Genomic DNA, 23,348 nt, shown 5'->3' on the forward strand with positions numbered 1-23,348 from the left:
AAAGGTTAGTGATTAATTTTATGTTATATGACTTTTACCTCTAAATATACAAGAAATTTTTTTTTAAAATTGTGTTATTGGGAAATCTTGGGATTGAAAAATATAACCATTGAAATAAAATTTTTAAAACTTTCAATTAAGTGCTATGCAGTGCCTTTAAGCTTGTCAGGTGAAACATAAGGAATTGGAGCCAGAAGTGAATGTAGGAATTAACATTGCATGTCCTAGTATTAAACTGATTTGGCTTGAATATCTAGCATCCCTGTATTTCAAACTTTTTCATCTGTAAAATGGGAATTATAATGAATTTTGCATTTTACTCCTGTTGTAAATTCAAATGTAAATGTGTAAAATATTAAGAACAGTGCCTGGCACCAGATAGGTATTTAATAAATCCCTGTTTTCCATATATCACTACAGTCTCATAGAAGGCAAAGCAATGCAAAAGAGACTTGAAAATAAGAGCAATTGTGGTCTTAGGGATCAACTGATGTCTTAGGGGTCAAATGTAAGCCTCCAACATAGATCTAGTAGGAATTCCAGAAAGATAAAAGAGGAAGCGAAAGAGACAAAACTCAGAGAGATTTTTGAAACTGAAATTTTCCAAAATGAAAAAGGATATGAGGACCAAAGATGAACAATCATTTATTATGCAGAAAGCAAGATATCAGCTAAAGTAAATAATGTGGCTGGTATTTGCCAATGAAAGTCATTCAAGAGATTGTGAAAATAAGTATTGTGTTTGAGGAAGTGGGTTGATTCTTTTGTTAACTCTGTGATTTGTCCTCCATGTTTTTCATCAACAGTTTGTAATAAACTCTGAATTTCTAATCTGAAACTTTCATGTTTTTTTCCATAAATAGAGGAAGCCTGGCCCAAAAGCCCCAGTGTAAAGTATTCAAATATTGCCTCTGCTAATTTATAACTATAAGATGTTGTGCAAGATATTCAAGTTCATTGTGCCTCAAGTTTCTTTATCTCACCAAGGTGATTATTTAGGTTGTTTTGCTAATTTGTAACTATTAGAATGGGGTCCTGTTCATAATCAGTGCTCATTAGACACACAGTTAACATTGTCATGGCATCTGGGTAACATTTCAAATATTTTAAAAGTTTCCTGTATTCTAAAAAGACCATTTTAAGTTTTAAAAAACATAACTTGTGGCATAAATAATTTAATATGAAATAAGTTTGACCAATGAATTGAAAATCATTAACTTGTAAATAGAAATTTCATTTCCTACTGTGTAGTATATAGTCTTGTAACTGCTTCTCATTTGAGCCCATGAATTTCAATCATTTTAAATTAATTTTTAATTTAATTGTATATTTTATTCAAAGTGTTCTTTCTTCCCAAACTCAATATGGTTTTGTAGTTACGTCCACCAGCTTGAGTGGGGTTGGGGACAAGATCTGTTCTTTCTCTTGAACTTAATTCTAATTCTTGTTGAAGAAATTCTAAGGAGGAAGAGGTAACAAAGATAATTCTACTCCAGTGGTACAAAGATGGTTGTTTCCATTCACTGGGATGCCACTAATCTCCCGGCTAATACAAACTTGCTTTCATTTTCCTATCTATGGTAGCAACCCAATACTGGTAGTCTTGAGAGAAAGATGTCTGATTATTATACATAGGGTGTGATATGTCTCTCCTCCTACTCAGGAGATTCACCATAAGCTATCCCCCCTTTGCTTCAACACTTCACCACAACCTAATAGAATTATCACAAGATTAAAAAAAAAAAAACATAACTGTTTAAATGATCTTCAGATGAGCCATTGGAATGGTGACCATGTGATATATTTAAAATTTATTGAGTGCTTACTATGACAGTCCATTCCACAGTTTTTTGTGACCTGGGCCCTTTGCTTAGGAGGCACCTCCCTTTGATATAATGGTAAGACAACTTAAGTCCCAGGCACCAAGTGCAGCGTTCCCTTAATCAATGGAAAACGTGTATTCTTTTCATGGCAGTGAAATGCAGACTCTTTCTTGCTACTACTGCTCTTGGTCAAGTCTTCTGACATTTTCTCCAAGCCCTTGTGACTTTAGGCTACTTTTGCAGGTTTACCAATTTTAGATATTTCCTTTCCAGTGGGCTTGCTCCACTTTGCACAATTAGAATTTTGTCTATTGACACTGGGTAAATCACTTAAAATTTCTGAGCCTCAGTTCTTTATCTGTAATATGCAGACAAGGATATCGAACTCATGGGATTTCAATGAGGTTCAACTGAGGAATAGAAGTGCCTTTATATTTAAAATGACAGTGATTATATGAGGCACAATTAACTAAATACCATGCACACATACCTGAATTTATAGGATACTCTGTATATAAGGTACATCGATTACTTTTTAATCTAATTAGAGTCATCACATCCATATAAATGAAGTTAAAAAGTATAAAGGGAATAATATTTTGATCTCCCTCCCCATCCATTTGTTGTTTTTTTTTTTCCTTTTGTGAATATAGCTTCTTAAAATCCTTCTACATTTTCTCCCCAGGGAGAAAAAGACAAATAGACTCTACAAATGAAGGAGAATATCACTGTATTAGTTTTCTCTTGCTGCCATAACAAATTAGCACACATTTAACAGCTTAAAAAAACAAAGTATTATCCTAGTTTTTTAAAATCAGAACTCACATTGTTCTTTCAGGGCTAAAATCAAGATGCTGGAAAGCCTGGTTTTTTTACTGGAGGCTCTGGGTATAATCCAATTCCAGAGTCATTCAGGCAGAATTCAGTTCCATTTGGATATAGGGCTAAGATTCCTGTTTCCTTACTGGCTTTTAGCAGAGGACTCATCTTTGTTCCGAGGGCCTGCCACACTCCCCATCATGCTTTCCATGTGGTCTTCTTCCAGTAATAGTGGGTTAGGTCAAGTCCATCTCATACCTCAAATCTTTCCTGCTTCTCCTTCTACCACATCTCTCTGATTTACACTGGTGCTTTCCTCTTCTGCTTTTATGAGCTCGTGATTACGTTGGGCCCTGGGATAATCCAAAATAATGTCCTTACTTTTGTTTTAAAGCTTTATTATTAGTTTTTTTTTTTCTTTCCTTCCCTCTCCCGAACCCTGGTGTTTTTGCTGTCTGTGTCCATTTTCTGTATGTATTTCTCTTTTTGTCTTCTTATCTTTCTCCTCTAAAGGATTCACTGGGATTTGATCCTGGGGACCTCTGATGTGGAGAGAGGTTCCCTGTCAATTGTTCCACATCAGTTCCTGGTCTCTGCTCAGCTTCACTTTGTCCCCTTTGTCCTCTTTTGTTGCATCATCTTCTTACCACATGACTCACTTGCACAGGCAGTGGCTCACAGCGTGAGCACTTGGCTTGCTGAGCAAGCACTCGGTTCACCACGCAGGCACTCGTGTGGGCACTTGACTTACCATGTGGGCACTCAGCTCACCATGCAGACACTCGCGTGGGCACTTGGCTCACCACGAGGGCACTTGGCTTGCCATGTAGGCACTCAGCTCACCACGTGGGTACTCGTGTGGGCACTTGGCTCACCGCATGGGCACTCGATTTACTGTGTGGGCTCTTAGCTCACCATGCGGGCACTGGCTCCCCAGACAGGCATGCTTTCTCATTTTATTTTCACCAGGAGGCCTCAGGGATCAAACCCAGGTCCTCCCAAATGGTAGGCAGAGGCCCTATCACCTGAGCCACATCCACTTCCCTAATCTCCTTATTTTAAGGTCAGTTAATTAGTAACCTTAATTCCATCAGCAAAATTCTTTCACAGCAGTAACTAGGGTAGTGACTGATTGAATAACCAGGCACTGGAAATCTTGGGAGGGGGACATTTTTAGAATTTTGCTTACATAATGGCAGTTATTATATGGTGTGCTAATGGAGCAGTTATACACAAAAGAAGAAGCAAGCATTTTGTTTATGGAAGGAGATGCCCCAGAGGGAAGACAGAGACCAGTTAGACCAGTTCTTTTCATTATTAAAAAAAAAAAAAAAGTTACTTTATATCTATAGCAGCAGGGAGTCTACTACCCAGAAAGGAAAGGGCAAAATGGTTGGAAGAGATTGGCAGAAGGTCAGAGGCACAAGACACTTCCTAGCTGTTTTCATGCTTGGGTTTGGCACCGAACCTGAATAGTGTGATGGAGTTCTAACACTGAGGAGGGTTTGAGAAATCTGAGAATATATGCAACCTGGTCTTAGGTGATGGGAGAACAATGGAGGAGGAAGGTGCCTGGTCTAGCATCACAGAGTTTTTCCCACTGCTGCCTTATATAGAGAAAGCAGTCCAGAGTCCACCATCTCCCCCAGGAAAGGAATTATTGAAAAGAGATTTAGGAGGAATAAAGTACAAACAATGGCTCCCCCAGGTATTCAGCGTCTTCCCAGAGCTCGAAGCCCTTTTTGTAACAGATGAAAGACGTTGCATGCCGGTTCTCTACTTGATGATTCTAACCAACTTCAGTGGCAAAGTCCAACCTAACAGTGTGAAATTCTCTGAGCTTGGGGTGTGTAGAGGTTTCCATGCTACAATGTCCTTAGGAAAAGTTATTGATGCTGATTCTGAGGATGCAGGGAGGTCTTACCAATCACTTTTATTTTTTCCGATACTGTTGATAGGGAGAACAATGAATTGTTTCACATTTGAAAATACTCATGTATGGAGAGGTTGGCACAGCAGTAGGGATTATGGTCAAATAACCACTACCCCTATTACATAGCCTTCAGTTTCTTCTTGAGGGTAAGGGCATTGTTTGTAATCTCTTTGAGGGTAGGGGCATTGTTGATTTTGCCCCTTATTTTATCTCAGTGCCTTTACAATGCTGGCCAGGAAACAAACATGCAATAACTTGCATTTCTTACACCACTATATGTGGTGGACATTGTTTTGGAAATGTTTGCTATTATCTGCCTTAAAAATAGGGACCTCTTTTGGGAACTGGTAAATTTCAGATCAGCCTGTCTATTTTTATATTAGTTAGTGCAGGACCCCATCTAAGGGAGATGGATATTATTATCATTCCACTTTTAACAGGGAATGAGTGGCCCAGAGAGACAGGATTATTCTCCAGCCAGAAAGAGGCAGATGGAAAGACAAAGCTCAGGTTACCTGACTCCCTGTGCAACACTTCCTCCATTTCATAATGTTGCTCAAGTTGAAAATATTCCCTCTGCTCCTTGTTCCCATCAAAAACCTTAATCACAAAGGCAGATGAAAAAAACAAAACCAAGGTGTTGTCCCTAGGATAGAGACAGACAAGTCCTTTGCTGAGACAGAATACTGGCCCTGGGCACCACCAGACCCTGTAAAGAGGGTCCCACCAGGACAAAGGCAGGATTTGTAATGCGAACATCCTTTCTTCACCACATGGGAGATTTATACAGGCCTAGACAGCTATATTCAGATTGAAAACTGAGCCAGCTGGCATGGCTGTAATAAAGCTATATGCCTTGGACTAGAATAAAAATGAAATGATAAAAACTCAGGTTCTGCATCCTTTTTGGTTGAGAAGGCAAAGAGTTAAAGAATAACAGGGGGGAAGAACCCATCTTGGAGTCTGTTCTTTAATATGGAAAATGAAATTTGGCCAGTTCTAGAGGACAATCTGTTCACTTGCCCCCTCTCCATTAAAGCTTCCCAGCCGCTCATAGGAACTGTTCCAATTTCTCAGAGAAGGCTCTGCACTCAGGTTGTGAGGCATTTACCAATCAGCAGCTGGACATGGGTCCTGACTTCCCCTTCAGTGGATTGTCTCTCTGCTGAAGATGGGAAGAGTTGGAGTGCAGCCAAAGTGGAGAAACAAACAGAAGTGGTGTCAGGGGATATGTTGTTGTTGTAAATGTGTTTAGGCACTTTAAAAGGGATATAAAATTTCAGAATACTTAGATCTGTGGTTTGAATTTAGATTGTCTTTACATTTTATTTGGCATAGTATCTATTTCTAAAAGCCAAGGCTTCATCAGAAGTTTAATGTAGAAGATTGAGTTCATTATTTGAATAAATTACACATGAACAGATAAACAGGTTTGCCAAGATAGTCACATGAAATTTCTATGTGATCTTGTAATCTAAGCTATGAAATATGACAATGTATGCTTTTTAAAAGAAAAAAAATTCCCATTCAATCCTCTATGTACATAAAGTGTTTTGATTGGTTCAAGGTCATAAGATACATTCATGAAATTTCTATTTAATTCACATCATGGGTTGATATTTATTTTTTATTTTTTAAAAAATTATCATATTAGTTTATTTTCTATCCTTACAGAATATATGTATATGCAAATATATATTTTTAAAAGCAGTTTTATTAAGATATATTCACAAACCATACAATCTATTAGAAGTGTGCAATTAATGACTTTTAGTATAATCATAGATTTATTCATTCATCACTACAATAAATTTTAGAAGATCTTTATTTTCGAAAAAGAAAAATTTCATACCACTTAGCAGTCATCTCTCAATCCTTTTATCCTTCACAGCCCTACATACATAATTCAGAATCATTAATTACACTCACAATTATGTGCTATCATTACCACCATCCATTTCCAAACCTTTACAATCAACCTAAATAGAAATTCTATACAAATTAAGTATCAACTCCCCATTTTCTACCCCCAAGCTATCCCCTGGTAACCTATACTGTAGATTGCTTATAATTAGTTCATATCTGTAAGATTGAACAATATTTATCCTATTGTACCTAGCTTATTTCACTCAGCATATTATCCTCAAGGTTCATCATGTTGTTGCATGCATCAGGACTTCATTCCTTTTTACTGCTGATAAGAGTCCATTATATATATATAAATACTACCTTTTTTAAAATCCAGTCATCTGTTGTTGAATATTTGGGTGGCTTCCATCTTTTGGCAACTGTGAATAATGCTTCAATGAATGTAGGCATGCAAATATTTGTTCAAGTCCCTGCTTTCAATTCTTCTGAGTATATACCAAGTAGTGGGATTGCCAGGTTACATGGCAATTTTATTTAGCTTCAGCTTCTTGAAGAACTGCAACACTGTCTTCCACAGTAGCTGTACCATTTTACATTCCCACCAGCAACGAATAAATGTTCCTATTTCTCTACATCCTTTCCAAAACTTGTACTTTTATGTTTTATTTAATAGTAGACATTCTAGTAGGTGTGGAAAGCTATCTCATTATAGTTTTGATTTGTATTTCCTTAATAGCTAATGATGTTAAGCATCTTTTCACATACTTTTTAGCCATTCTTACATCCTCTTAAGAAAAGAATCTTTACAAGTCTTTTGTCTTTTTTTAATCAGGTCATTTGTCTTTTTATTGTTGAGTTGTAGAATTTCTTTATATGTTCTTGATATTAAACCCTTATTGTGTGTGTGTTTTCCAAGTATTTTCTCCTATTGAGTAAGTTGTCATTTCACTTCTCTGACAAAGTCCTTTGCTGTACACAAGTTTTAAATTTTGAGGGGGTCCCACTTACCTATTTTTTCTTTTGTTTCTTGTGCTTCGGTTGTAAAGTCAAAGAAACCATTGCCTAACACAAGATCCTGAAGATGTTGCCCTCTATTTTTTTCTAGGAGTTTTATAGTCATGACTCTGGTATTTAGATCTTTTATCCATTTTGAGTTAATTTTTGTATGTGGTGTGAGATAGTTGTCCTCTTTTACTCTTTTGCATATGGATATCCAGTTCTGCCAGCACCATTTTGTTTTTTGGAGAGACAATTCTTTACCAATTGAGTGGACATGGCAGCCTTGTAAAATGCCAATTGCTGTAGGTGTGAGAGTCTATTAATCAAATTCCAAATTGATTCTTTTGGTCAATATATCTATCCATGTTCCAGTACCATGCTGCTTCGATCACTGTAGCTTTGTAATATGCTTTAAAGTTAGGAAATCTGGGTCCTCCAATGGTCATTCTTTTTCAATATATTTTTGGCTATACAGGCTCCCTTACCCTCCTACTTTGAAAATTGTCTTTTCCATTTCAGCAAAGTAGACCATTGGAATTTTTGCTTGGATTGCATTTAATCTGTAAACCATTTTGGGTTGAATTGACAATTTTAATGATATTTAGTCTTTTTATCCATGAAAATGGAAAAAAAAATTATTAGATCTTATTTGATTACTTTTAGTAATATTTTGTAGTTTTCTGTGTACAAGTCCTTTACATTCCTGGTTAAATTTATTCCTAGGTATTTGATTCTTTTATTTGCTATTATAAATGACTTTTTTTTCTTAATTTCCTCCTCATATTGCTCACTACTAATGTATAGAAACACTTCTGATGTGTGCTTGCTGATCTTATACACTGCCACTTTGCTGAATTAGTTTATTATCTTTAGTACGTTTGCTGTATATTTTTGGGGATTTTCTATATACAGGATCATGCCATCTGCAAATAGTGAAAATTTTACTTTTTCCTTTCCAGTTTGGATGCTGTTTATTTCTTTTTCTTGCCTAATTGCTATGGCTAGAACTTCCAGTACAATGTTGAATACAGTGGTGACAGCAGGCATCCTAGTTTTGTTCCATATTTTAGAGGGAAAGCTATTTCACCATTGACTATGACGTTACCTCTGGGTTTTTCATACATTCCTTTTAACATGTTGAGGAAATTTCCTTCTGCTCCTATTTTTCTAAGTGTTTTTATTAATAAAGGATCATGAATTTATCAAATGTCTTTTCCGCATCAACTGAGATGGTCATGTGGTTGTTCCCTTCATTTTGTTGATGTAATGTATTACATTAATTGTTTTTCTTACATTGACCCACTCTTGCATACCTAAGATACATCCATTTGCTTATGATATAGAAGAAATAGAAAGGACAAATGAGTTTATATGGCATGAGTCTCCAAAAAAGAGCCAGGAGGTCATCAGAGGGGTCGCCTTTACACACACCTCAGCAGAGTCCCAGAGACAGCTAAATTAGGTACAACTCCAAATATTGGTTCTTCTGAGGGCTACAGAGACCCACAGGTTCTATGGTCATGGCAGATGGAGTTCAGTGCCATGTCAACTGGCCCTACTTTTGGAGTTTATGTTCCTGAGTGTGATGGAGTTGGACTCAGATGTGAACTTTGTTCACAAGCCTCTCCTGTTACTTTTACTGAACCTGTGATTGATGCTGGGGTTTAGTGTATACTCAGGGAACCTGAGTCTCTGGACTGTCCATGTGATAGCCAGGCCATGAGCCTCAACAGACTTGCAACTCCTACAATCTGGTGTATTGGACTTACCCTAGCCAACTAACATGGAGGTGAAGAAGGGCAACCAACACACCAGGGAGCCAAGAGTGCCTATAACTGAAAGCCAGAGAATTGCATCCATCATCCATGTGGAATCTAAGTTCCCTATTGATATAGATGTGAAGTGGACATAACCATTACAGGGTCCACAGGAGGGAGGAATAGAGTATGGATTAGAGTGGACTTACCGATATTCTATTCATGAACTATTGTGATTAGTAAGTAATCAAAGAAAATGTAGCATAGACATGGGAAAGTGGTCATGGTAGCTGCTGAGGGTAGGGATTGGGAAGAAAAGATGTGATATGGGGGCATTTTAAGGCCTTGGAATTGTCCTGGGTGGTACTGCAGGGACAGTTGCTGGACATTGTATGTCCTCCCATGGCCCACTGGGTGGACTGGGGGAGAGTGTAAACTATAATGTGGACCATTGACCATGTGGTGCAGCAGTGTTCAGAGATGTATTCACAAAGTGCAATGAATGTCCCATGATGATGGAGGAGACTGTTGTTATGGGGAAATGGGGTGAGGAGGGTGGGGGGTATATGGGGACATAATATTTTTTTAATGTAACATTAAGAAAAATAAAGAAAAAAAGAATTCTTTTGATGTGCTATTGGATTATTGGATTCAATTCATAAATATTTACGAGGATTTTTGCATCTATGTTTATAAGATGAAGTGGTCTGTAATTTTAATTTATTTTGTATTATCTTTATCTGATTTGGTATTAACTGATGTTGGCATCCTAGAATGAGTTAGGCAGAGTTCCCTCCTCCTCAATTTTTTGGAATAGTTTGAGCAGGATTGGTATGAATTCTTCCTGGAATGATTGGTCCAATTCACCTTTGAAGCCATCTCTTCTTGGACCTTTCTTTGTTGGAAGGTTATTGAAGATGGATTCAATCTCTTCATTTGTAATTGTTCTATTGAGGTCTTCTGTTTCTTATAGAGACTCTTATAGAGTCAGTGTAATTTGTTTGTGCCTTTCTAAGAATTTGTCTATGTCATCAGGGTTTATTTGTTGGTTTACAAAGTTGTTGCCCTTTTATAATTCTTTTTATTTCCATGGTTTCGGTAGTAATTCCCCCCCCCCCCCCCATTTCTGATTTTATATATTTTCATCATCTCTCTGTTTTCCTTTGTCATTCTAACTAAGTGTTTGTCAGTTTTGCTGATCTTTTCAAAGAACCAAATTTTGATTTTGTTAATACTCTCTACTTGTTTTTTAATTCTCAATTTTATTTCTGCTCTAATCTTTGTTATTTCTTTCCTTCTGCTTTTTTTTGGGATAGTTTACTGTTCTTTTTCTAGTTCATCCAGTTCTTTGATTGTAACTCTTTTTTTTCCCTTTAATGTTAGTGTTAAGGGCTAAAATTTCCATCTCAGCACATCTTTCACTGCATTCTATAAATTTTGATATACTGTGCCCTCATTTTTTCATTTGTTTCAAATATTTACTGATTCTCTTTGCCATTTATTCTGTGACCAACTGATTATTTTAGAGAGTGTTCTTTAACTTCCATGTATTTGTGGATTTTCCAGTTCTGTACCTGTTATTAATTTCTAGCTTCATTGTATTTTGGTCAGTGAAGGTATTTTGTATGATTTCAATCTTTCTAAATTTATTGTGACTTGTTTTGTTACCTAACATGTGGTATACTCTGGTAATGATCCATGTGCACTTGAGAAGAATGTATATCCTGCTGTTTTGTTTTGAGGTGCAATGTCTTGTATATGTCTTTTAGGACAAGTTCATTTATCATATTATTCAATTTCTCTGTTTCCTTATTATCTTCCATCTGTATGTTCTATCTATTGATAAGAGTGGTATATTGAAGTCTCCAACTATCATTGTAGTGGTGACTATTTGTCCCTTTGGTTTTCCAGGTGTTTGCCTACTGTATTGGGACACCATGCATCGATACTTAAATATTTATTATTGTTATTTCTTCTTGGTGGATTGCCACTTTTAATAATATATTATTGTTTCTCTGGGTTATATATTGTACAACCTACATATATAATCTACTTATTTGAAAATATATCAACTTAACTTAAATAACATACACATTCTGTGTTCCCATATCCCGCTGTATCCCCTCTTTATGTTGTTTTTGTCCTACCTTACCCCCACTTTATATTTTGCATGTCCATTATCAAAAAACATGCCTTTTTCTTTTTCACTTATATTTTGATTTTTATAGGAATTAAAGAGTTGAATTGTATATTGAGGATACAGTACTATTGGGTTGCATTTACCTTTACTGATAATCTTCAATTCTTCATATTACACCAAGTCACTCTCTCCAGTCTTTTCTTTTCAACCTGTAGAACTCCCTTTAGAAATTCCTGTCAGGCAGGTCTCTTGTTGATTAACTTCCTCAGGTTTGTTTATCTGTGAATATTTTAAAATCACACTCATTTTTGAAGGACAATTTTGCCAAATAATTTTTAAATATAATTGTATCCCTGAAGATGTTACAGCATTCCTGAAAGTACTGAAATACAAGGTCACTGCATGGAGTGGACAGAGCAGGCTCCCATTCCATCTTCCTGTTCCAAAAATCCATTAATATATTTTCTTCAGATAGAGGATATATCAAATATTAAATTGATATGAACAGATACTACACTTGATCTTAGCCAAAACACTGATCAATAATAAATATTTTTGGTTGGCAGTTTTTCTCTTTCGGTACCTTAACTATCTCATATCACTACCTTCCTAGGTCCATGTTTTCTGATGCAAAATCAGTATTTAGTCTTATAGAGAATACCTAGTATGTGATGCATCACTTTTTTCTTGCTGCTATCAGAATTCTCTTTTTATCTTTGTCATTCAATATTCTGATTCGTATGTTTCTTGGAGAATGTCTACTAGGACTTTTTCCATTTACAGTATGTTGTACCTCTTAGATATGATATTTATATCATACATAAGAGTTGGAAAGTTTTCAGTCATTGTTTCCTCAAATATTCTTTCTGTCCCTTTTCACTTCTCTTCTCCTTCTTGGACTCCCATGATGTGTATGTTTGAGCACTTCTTGCTGTCACTCAAATCTCTGAGACATGTTGATTTTTTTTTATTCTTCTCTTGATTTAATTTTCTGACTGTAGGATTTCAATTGAACAATTTTCTAGTTCACTGATTCTTTCTACTGATTGTTCAAATCTGCTGGTGTATGCCTCTAGTGTATTTTTAATCTCTATTATTGTGCCTTTTATCCCCCATAATTTCAGTTGTATTTCTTTTTATACTTTCAAATTCTTCTTTATGATCACACATTGTCTTCTTAATATCCTTTATCTCTTTATGCATACTTTCCTTCATCTTCTTGAATTTATTTAGGAGTTCAGCAGTTCAGTTTAACCCCTTTTTCTTGGTTTTATTCCTGTGAAGCTTTTCATACTCTGGTTTCTTCCCCATTAGTGTATCCCACCCCAGGGATCCAGATGGAATCAACTCAGAAAGGTGGGTTACTTCACAAAAATCCATTTTGCCTTTAGATGGTCCCGCCAATTTAAATTAGATTGAGTGAGGGCCAAAGAGTTCTTACCAGCCTTTCTATCATGATTTATCCCATGTCTTTTTCCCCCAGGGGCATTTTTGTATGCAGCACCCCTCAATGGCTTGTGGTCTGCCCTGGGTCTCTGTGGACCTAAGTCCTGATGCCTGGGTATGCAAGGAATTCTAACTTGCTGTTGTGAATTGTTCTATAGTCTTTTTTTTGCTGTGGGAGGGTATCAGAACGTGCTGCCTCTGTTATTCACAAGTTGTGTGGGACTAAGTGAAGGTGAGGGGCATGGGAAGTGACCCGCAATCTGGGACAGAATTCTCCTACCTGAGATTTTTCTGTCTTTTTGATTTAGGATATGTGGAGTCCTTTTGTAGTCTCTACTATCCTCCAGAGTTGTATACAAGTGGGATTTGCCCTTTTATTTGCTAATTATCTGGGAAGGCTTTTAAGGGGATATCTTACATTGCTATGTTGATGACATCACTCATAAATATATTATGAATTTCTTTTACTACAAATATAAGAACATTTAATGCATTGTAATATCCTTTATTAATCAAACAGGTTCATACTACATATTTAAGGTATCTTGGCTATCCTTCCATTTCAAGACATGGAGAGCTACCCCTTAACCCTTATAGCTGAATTTTTATTTTACTATGATGATAAAACCACAATTTATTTAACAACTCCTCCCCATGCTTATTAGGTTCATTTTATTATTGTACTACTACAAAAATGCTCCAATGTCATCAATGGTCATGCCATTTTCTATATGTTATGTAATAAATATGCAGGTAAATCTGTAGGATAGATCTCATATGTGAGACTTCTAGGAATAATAATAAATGTATTTGTAGTTCTGATAGATACTGTCAAATTGTGTTCTAAAATTCTTTGCTATTGTACCGTTTTCATTAACCAATATGTGAGTGGGCTACATAATAGAAAATACTGTCAAAATTTATATTTAAACAGAAATTATTTCTTGATATTTGTTTTCCAGGTGAGACAATCAGTCTGTACTTTGCTCCTTTCTGCCCTGAACAAGGAATATCAGAGGAAATTCCCAGGAAAAGTTACCATTATATTCTCTCTAACTTACTACATTGAAAACAGATAATATGCCCGTTCAATGAAATCTGACATAACATAGATAGCATTTTATTTTTATAATCAGAGCAACTAAAATGAATTTCTGACATCAAATTTGAGAAAAGGATCATCCGTCTAAATAAATTATCAAGTAAAAAGTAAATCCACAGACTTCAGGTCCTGCCATCCTCCCACAGAATCTTTGGACAACTAAAAAAAACTGGCAGAGTTATCTTCCTCAAAACTCCAAAAACTATTAAAGGGTTTCAGTATCTAGGCAAGTGCTGGATCATGAAAAATCATCCTGAAAAACAGGCAAACCTTGTGGCTCCCCTGCTGGCCCTTTCCTCAACTCTTCCTCAGCTCAGTGTGGAGCCAGCCTTCACTCCCATTGTGGTTCCTTGGTCCAGTTCCAGAGGGAACAGAGTAACCCCTATCCACATACTAGCATGAGTGCATGTTAGTGCCAAGCTATATGGTGGAAGCCTAAAGACTGAACCAGGAAATATGTCTGGGTCTGGCCCTCCCAGAATTTGTCCTGAAGGCAGAGAGGCAGATTACAGACCACTAAAGCAGACCTTGGATATAGAAGACAAAGACTTTAAAAAAATGATTCTCAATGTGCTTAAGGAGTCAAAGGAAAACACAGACAAAGAGCTAAAGGATATAAAGAAAAAAATGAATGAACAATACCAAGGTCTCTTTCAGATTATCATTAAGAATCAAACAGAAATATAGGCATTAAAGTCTATAATAACGACGTGAAAAAATTCCCTAGAAGTTTTCAGCAGCATATTGGAGCTGGCAGAAGAAAAGGTATAAGTAAACTCAAAAGTAAGATAGTTGAAATGATTTGGGCTGAAAAACAGAGGGAAAAAAGAAAATTAAGTCAACCAAGCCCAAGAGAACTGTGGGAAGCCATTAAGCATACCAATATACTCAATATAGGAATCCCAAAAGGAGAATAAAGAGAGAAATGGACAGAAGGAATATTCAAAGAAATAATGGCAGAAAACTCACCAAATGTGATGAAAGACATGAATAAACACATTCAAGGATCCCAGTGAACCCCAAATAGGATAACTCAAAGAGAACCATGCCCAGAAACATAGTAATCAAACTACCTAATGCCAAGGAAAAGAGATTTCTGAAAACTATATGGGAAAAGCAATGAGTTATGTATGAGGGGTTCCCAATAAGATTAAGTACCAATTTTTGTGAGAAACTATAAAGGTAAGAAGGCAGTGGTATGAAAAAGAAAGTTCTGCATTCTTAGTAGTTGTTTTATATATAAATGGATTATACTCTCCAGTCAAATGATGTATATTAGCAGAATGGATGAAAAAGTACCACCCAACTATGTGCTGTTTTCAAGAGAGTTATATTAAATTCAGATACAAATAGGTTGAAAGTCCAGGATAGAAAAATTACAGATCTTATAAATGGTAACCAAAGAAAGCAGGGGTAACTGTACTAATATCAGATAAAATAGGCTTTAAGTCAAAACTGTTATGGAGAAAAAGAAGGTCACTATATACTAGGGGCAATTCAACAAGAAGATATGGTGATTTAGAGCTTTGAATGCCAGAAAAACAACCCATTTCTGTGGGTGTAAACTCTTTTGAATAGGACCATTTGATAAAGTTACTTCAGTTAAGGTATAGCCCAGCTGAATCAGGATGGGTCTTAATATGGGAAGCCTTAAAAAGAAGATCACAGAAAGAAAATAGCCCAGATGGAGTAGCTAGGCGCTGAAAGTAAAATGAACTTGGAAGAGAAAGGAGAAAGCAGGAGAGGCTGCCATGTGTACTGCCATGTGACAGAACAGTCAAGCAGCTAGCAGAATGGCAAAGTCTTCTGGAAGAAAGCATCATTTTAATGACATTTTGATTTGGTGCTTCTCTGAGATTCAAAACCTTGAGCCAATAAATAAGCAGCCAGGAAGTTAGAAAAAATTAAATAATTATAAATATATATGCTCCTAATGGTAGAGTCCAAATATCTATGAAGTAAATATTGACAGATTTGAAGGGAAAAATAGACAGTTCTACCTTAATAGAAGGGGACGTCAATACACCACTTTCTTTAATGAATAGAACATCTAGACAGAACATAAATAAGGAAATAAGAGATTTGATTGAAACCTAAGAGAGTTATATGGTACACTGTGAAGGTTTGAATTTTGTGAAACTCAGAAAAGATTATGCTCTTTAATCTATTCCTGTGGCCCTGGGGTCCTTGATTGCATTAAATTCTGTTAATGATCATTTGATTAGATCACTTTAGAGTGCTTTAAGCCTTATTGTTCAATGTATGACACAGGTTTGATCTATGCCCTCTTGCTTGGTCTTATATAAACTGAGGGCACACAGACAGAAAGAGGAGACACAGAGAAAGTGAGTTCTGTCACTTTGCCCCTGACATGTGAGAAAGGACCCTAGGTTTGCCTACAAATGCAGAAATTTTGAGAGGTGCAAGATAACCAGGCCCAGGGATAGATGCCTGATTGCCTACAGGTGAGCTCAAGGAAAACATAAAGAGAGCTCTGCAGACCCACATCTTCCTTTGCCACAAAGGAACTGCTAGCAGCCAACCTTTGGTGACAAAGCATCTCTGATGATGCCTTGATATGGACATTTTTTCAGCCTTGGAAATATAAGCGTTTAGTCTAATAAACTTCCCATTATAAAACCCAGCCCATTTCTGGTATTGGCAGCCTTTAGCTAACTAGAACAAATGCTTCTCCCAACAGAAGCAAAATACACTATCTTCTCTATTGTACATATATCGTTCTTAGGATAGACCATATGTTAGGCCAAAAAGCAAATCACAATAAATGAAAAAATATTGAAAGCATAGAGTATATCTTCTCTGATCACAATAGAAGAAAGCTAAAAATTAGTAACAGACGGACAACTGGAAACTTCACAATTATGTGGAAATCAAGCAAGCTTCTTCTTAAACAACCAGTAGGCCAAAGAAGATTTTACAAGGGAAATTAGTAAATATCTTGAAGCAAATGAGAATGAAAACATAGCACACCAAAACGTATAAAGCAAGGCTGAAAGAGAAATTTATGGCTCTAAATGCTTACATTTAAAGAAAAGAAAGATCTAAAATCAAAGACATACCCACACAATTGGAGAATGTAGAAAAAGAAGAGCAAACAAAAAAGTGAGTAGAAGGATAAGACAGATGACAGAGAATAAAAACAAAAACAATAGAGCAAACCAACAAAATCAAAAGTTGGTTCTTTGCAAGGATCAATAAAATTGGCAAGCCTTTAGATAGACTGTCAAAGAAAAAAGAGAGAAAGAGTGACGATGCAAATAACTAAAGTCAGAAATGAAAGGGGGACTTTACTCTCAAACCCATGAAAATAAAACAAATTATAAAAGGATACTATGAACAAGTGTACACCAGTGAAAAAATAACCTAGATGAAATGGAAAAATTCCTAGAAACACACAAAGTACCTACAGTGATTCAAGAAGAAATAGAAGACCTCAGCAAATAAATTGCTAATAAAGAGATTGAAACAGTAATTAAAAACATCACAACAAGAAAAGTCCAGGACCAGATGGCTTCACAGGGAAATTTTACTGATAATTGTAAGAAGAATTAATAAAAAGACTTCCAAAAAAATTGAAGAGAAGGGAAACACTTTTTAACACATTCTATGAGGCCATCACCCTAGTAACAAAGCCAGAAGCCACAAGTAAAGAAAATTATAGACCCATAATCCTTAAGAATATGGATGCAAAAAATCTTAAAAAATCATAGCAAGCTGAATCCAACAGCATATTAAAACAACTATAGGCCATGATCAATTAGGATTTATCCCAGGTATGCAAGGGTGTTTTAAAAAAAAGAAAATCAATTAATGTACTATATCACATAGAATGAAAGGAAAAACTAATACATGAGCACCTAAATTGACACAGGAAATGTATTTGACAATATCCTCTACCCTGCACCCCTTCTTGAAAAGAACACTTAGAAAACTAGGAATAGAAGGAAACTTCCTCCTTAACATGATAAAGGGCATATATAAAAACCTACCACTAACATCATATTCAGTTTTGAAAGATCGAAAACTTTCCTTCTAAGATTAGGTACAAGATAGAGATGCCCACTGTGAAGACTGATATTCAAAATCGAACTGGAAGTTCTAGCCAGAGCAATTAGGCCAGACAAAGAAAGAAAAGGGATGCAATTTGGAAAAGAAGAAATAAAATTTTTCCCTATTTGAAAATGGCATGATCCTATATGCAGAAAATTCTTACCCACAAAAAAGCTACTAGAATTAATAAATGAATTCAGCAATGTGGAGCATGCATGATCAATGCACAAAAATAGTGTTTCTAAACACTAGTAATGTACAATCTCAAGAGGAAATCAAGACAAAATTTCTGTTCCCAATAGTAAGTAAAAAAATCAAATATCTAGGAATAAATGAAATCTAACCAAGTATCTAAAGGACTTGTACACAGAAAACTACAAACATTGCTAAAAGCAATTAAAGAAGACCTAAAATATGGAAGAATAAATATTGTTAAGATGCCAATTCTCCCCAAAGCAATTTACAGATTCATTACAATCCCAGTCCAAATCCCAGCAGTTTTCTTTGCAGAAATGGAAAAGTCAAATACATTAGTCAGTTTTCTCCCAGGGACCCAGAAAACAGAACTGACTTTATACGTATATATATTACCATATATATATATGATTACAGGAATGGTTCACTGGACAATAGTGATGGACAAGTCTGAATTCTACAGGGCAGACTACAAGCTTGCATCTCCAAGGTAGGGTCCCGAGGAAAAGCTGACTGGCTGAAGTAAAGATAGAAATTCTTCCTCTGACTGCTGATCTTTAGTTCTCCTTTTAAGACCTTCAGCTGATAGACTTCTCTCATTGCTGGAGGTAATCTCCTTAGTTGATTGGAGATGTAATCAGTCATAGATTTAGTCAAGTTTTTGGTGACTTAAATCCATGAAATATCCTCACAGTAACAATCAGGCCAATGCTTACTTGATCAAACAACTGGACATCATAACCTATCAAGTTCACACATGAATTTAACAACTACACCAATTATTAAATTTTTACAGAAGGGTAAGGGGCCTCAAATAGCCAAAGTCATCTTGAAAGATAGGAACATAGTTGAAGTACTCATACTTCCTGTTCCTAAAATTCATTACAAATGCACAGTAATGAAATCAGCATGGTACTGGCTCAAAGACAGACTTATAAACTAATGAAATTGAATTAAGATTTCAGAAATAAACCCTCACATCTAAGTCCATATGATTTTTGACAGTATACTCAATTGGGAATGAACAGTCTTTTCAACAAATTGTGCTGGGAAAACTGGATGTCCTTATACAAAAGAATGAAGGAGTAGGGACCTCATACTATATACAAAGATGAACTCAAAATTGATCAAAGATCTAAAATAAGAACCTAACTGTGAAAATCCTAGAAGAAAACATAGGAAAACATCTTCAGGACCTTTTGTTAACCAATAGTTTCTTTAGACTTTACACCCGAAGCAAATTAATCAAAGAAAAAAATAGATAAATGAGACCTTATCAAAATAAACTTTTATGCCTCAAAGGAGTTTATCATTAAAGTAAAAAGACAATTCAAAGACAAATGACCCAATTAAAAATAGGCAAAATATTTGAATAGGTATTTCTCCAAGAAGATATACAAATGGCCAAAAAAGCACATGAAAAGATGCTGAACATCATTAGGCATTAGGGAAATGCAAATCAAAACCAAATGAGATACTATTTCTTATCTACTAGATCAGGTATTCCTAATAAGTACAAAACAGGGAAACCAATTATAATATTCTTTCATCAATTGTAAAACATGTACCACACTAGTGCATGTTGTTATTAATATGGGGTTTGTTTTAGTTTGCTAAAAGCTGCTGGGTGCAATATGTGAGAAATGGGTTGGATTTTATAACAGGAATTTATTGAGTTAAAAGCTTACTGTTCTGAGCCCATGAAAGTGTCCAAATCAAGGAATCAGATAACTCTTCTCTCTCCTTGAAGGCCGGCTCCTGGTGATCCTTGACTCCTGCCATGTGGCAAGACACAATGACTCTGCTGGTCTCTGCCTTTTCCTTTGGGCTCACTTTCTCCCTGAGCTCAGCTACTAGCAATCAGACACATGACAGGGGTGATGTCAGTTGTCTCTTCCCTCACCTCTGGGCCTCCTTGATAGTTTCACTTTGCGCTGTTCCATCTGTGGCTTTTCTCTCTCTTGGTTCATTGATTTTTAACTTTTGGAGGTTTCTCTCTGTCATTGTGTTTTTTCCCCTGTGTGTTTGCTGCTTTTTACTCCTCCTTTTATAAAGGACTGATTCCAGGAAGAGGATTGTGACCCACCCTAGGTCCCACAATCTAACCAATCCTTAACTGAAGTGACCTAATCAAAAGGAAGGTACCTTAACTGAATCTAATCAAAAGGTCCCAGCTACAATAGGTTTATATGCACAAGAATGAACTAGCTCCAAGAACAGGGCTTTCTGGGGTCCACAAAATAATCAGACTGCTACAGGGAGTATATAAGATCTCTGTATTTTATGCATACATAAACATACAAATTCTTCTGTAAACATACAAATTCTTAAAAAAAAAGAAAAGTAAATGCAGAACTTTAAATAAACTAACACACTTGAATTTTATATTTGAATGTGTTTAAAAGGGCAAATTTTAGGTTGTATATATGCTATTAGATTAAATTTTCTTAAAACTATAGAAATGTAGAACACAAACAGTAAATCCTAATGCAAACTATGCAGCATACTTAATAGTGTAATTATAATATCATTATAATAAATTCATGACACTATGCAAAGTGTTAAAAATATACAAAATGTGTGTGTGGAAGGTGGGTAGTATATGGAAGCCCTGTCCTTTCTGCATGATTTTTCTGTAAACCTACAACTTCTCTTATAAAAAGAAAAGTAAATGACTAGAAAATTTGATCTTAAGATAGTATGGAAAAGGTAAAATCATAAAATTAGAGATCTTTTTAGATAGTCTTTGCAGAATTGATAACTGTATTAGACAAAATACCAGAAATCTGTTGGCTCTTCTTACAAAGGGTATTTATTTGGGGTAGAAGCTTACAGTTACCAGGCCGTAAAAGCATAACTTACTTTTCTCACCAAAAAGTGTTGCCAAGTGTTGGAGCAAGATGACTGCTGATGCCTGCAAGCCTTCAGCCTGCCTCTCTTAAGGCTCCGTAGTCCCAGCTTCTTCCAATATCAGCTGTACCTGGGCTAAGTTGAGCTCAGCTGCTCTGCTTGCTATACAAGGCCAACTGTAAACTATCAGGTAAGTAGCTTGTCTCTCTCTTCCTGGGGTCACTGCTGTTTCTAATGGAGCCTTCTTTCTTTCCTCACATATCTGCTTCTCCATGTATTTAATTCCTGGGTATACAGGATCAAAACTCCAACTTCTTTCTCTGCCATGTTGTTTTTTTCTGAATCCCAACCCACCAAGGGGGTGGGGGCTCAATGTCCTACTGATGTGGTCCAAACAAAGCCTTCATTATAATTTAATCAAGTAAAAATGAAACCCCTGAATCCAATACAGAGGAACAGACAAATTTGCAAACATAATTCAACATCTATTTTTGGAATTCATAAATAATACCAAACTGCTACAATAATTATACTTCTTTTCCTCCTTCCCTCTCCCTCCCTTCCTTCTTTCTTTCTCCCTTATAAGAAAATTAAGGATTGGAATGGCAGAATATATAAATACTAGCATATACCTAATTTCCAGATTAACTTTTATATTAGGGTCAGTCAGTTAATATTTAACTTGTATAAAATGCTTTGCTCTAATCTAATCTTAGCTCTAATATTTTATATGAATTGAAAGCATCTAGTGTAAAACTTTTTTTTTCAGTTGTTATTCAATACCAGAAAAGTGAAAATTACTTAAATTCTTCTTTCAAAGTTTTCTTTATATAGCTAGGGTGACAAAAAAAGAAATATGTGCTTTCATATAATATGATAAATGTTAAAAAGATATATTAATAAACTATGATGGGAAGACAAGTAAGGAAACAGTCTATTCAGAGTGGAGAATGAGGATTAGGTAGATCAGGGAAAAGTACAAGGAGGATGTAATATATTAGCTTATTCTTTAAAAATAAGCAAAGTCAATATTGTGTATATAATAAGAATAAAAGATCTTTTCTAGTAGATCAGGAGTCTTATTAGATGTGTGTTTAAAAAGATTATATTGAATTAATGTGTAGTATGGACAGGATGGTGAAAAGAATGCCACGAAAGAATGTGTCAGGAGTTATGAAATTTGATGGAAGGGAAGCATGGATAAGGAGGAAAAAATCAAGTGTAAGTAGGGAAAGAAAAAATGGCTTGTAAAGAGAGAAGGTTTGTAACGCAGGAGGCCAGCCTGTCAAATTGACAAGGAAGCGTCTATAAATGGAGAGAGTCCAGAAAATTAGGTAAGCTAGAAAGGAAGAGAAAAGAAGAAACAATGACTTTTATGTTGGAGTCAACAATAAAACAGAAATAAGTGAGTAGCTCTTTTGTAACTTCCTTTTTTTTCTTTTAAGCACACTAATCTGTCTTCCTGCTGTGATCTTTTTCAAGTAAAATATTCTTGTTCAGACAAAAAAAGGCATAACTGTCATTTTGAAACCTGAAGCTACTTAAATTTGAGCAGAAACTTGTTCATTGTACCAAAAGTTTCTCTCCAAACAAATATTCAAGTTAGATAATTAATAGAAAATAATTTCTTTACAATAACTAGGTTCGTGTCCAACTTGATGGGTCACATTAACTGAGGCAAGATATGCCAGGATCTCAGATTTCCTCCATTTTAAATTAGCTCAACAAGTTTTCTTCAATGGTTCATTTATTCTTTCATTCAACAAATAAATGTTGAGTGTTGATTATGTGCTAGAAAATCTAAGAACTTCAAACACATCAATGAACAAAATAGACAAAACTCCTGGCCATTACAGAGTTTTCCTTCTAATGATGGTAAAATGATGAATATGTAAATATAAATTAAGTTGGATAATGATAAGAGTTAAGAAAAGGAAACAAAAAGACCTAATAGAATTGCAGTTTTATATAGGAATTTTGGTGAAGAATTTCATGAGAAGGTGATAATTAAATAATTGAAGCTGGTAAAAGAGCATGCCATATATGGGAGAAGAATATTCCAGGTAGAGTAAGAGCAAATACTTTTTAGCAGACTGCTCAGTATGCTCTAGAAACAATCAAGAGTCCACGTGTCTGAAGTAAAATGAGAAGAAAGTCAAGGAGTAACAGGAGCCAGTTCATGTAGGGAATTGTAAATCATAATGAAGACTTCATTTTTTACTCTGATTGAGATGAGAAACTACTGAAATCAACAGGGAAATGATCCATTTCACATTTTAGTAGTGCCATTCTTATTGTTTTAATTTGCCAGAAGACTACAGAATGCAAGTACCAAAAATTGTTG

At 35.6% G+C, this 23,348-nt stretch overlaps 1 non-coding gene across 1 annotated transcript; it reads right to left on the bottom strand.

The window, feature by feature from the left end:
• Nucleotides 1-11,697: 11,697 nt before the first annotated feature.
• Nucleotides 11,698-11,887, bottom strand: LOC111760524 (U2 spliceosomal RNA). Its single transcript, XR_002794186.2, has one exon. It is a non-coding gene; the product is annotated as a U2 spliceosomal RNA (small nuclear RNA).
• Nucleotides 11,888-23,348: the final 11,461 nt, after the last annotated feature.

Source organism: Dasypus novemcinctus, chromosome 12 (assembly GCF_030445035.2).
Source record: "Dasypus novemcinctus isolate mDasNov1 chromosome 12, mDasNov1.1.hap2, whole genome shotgun sequence".
NCBI lineage: Eukaryota > Metazoa > Chordata > Mammalia > Cingulata > Dasypodidae > Dasypus > Dasypus novemcinctus.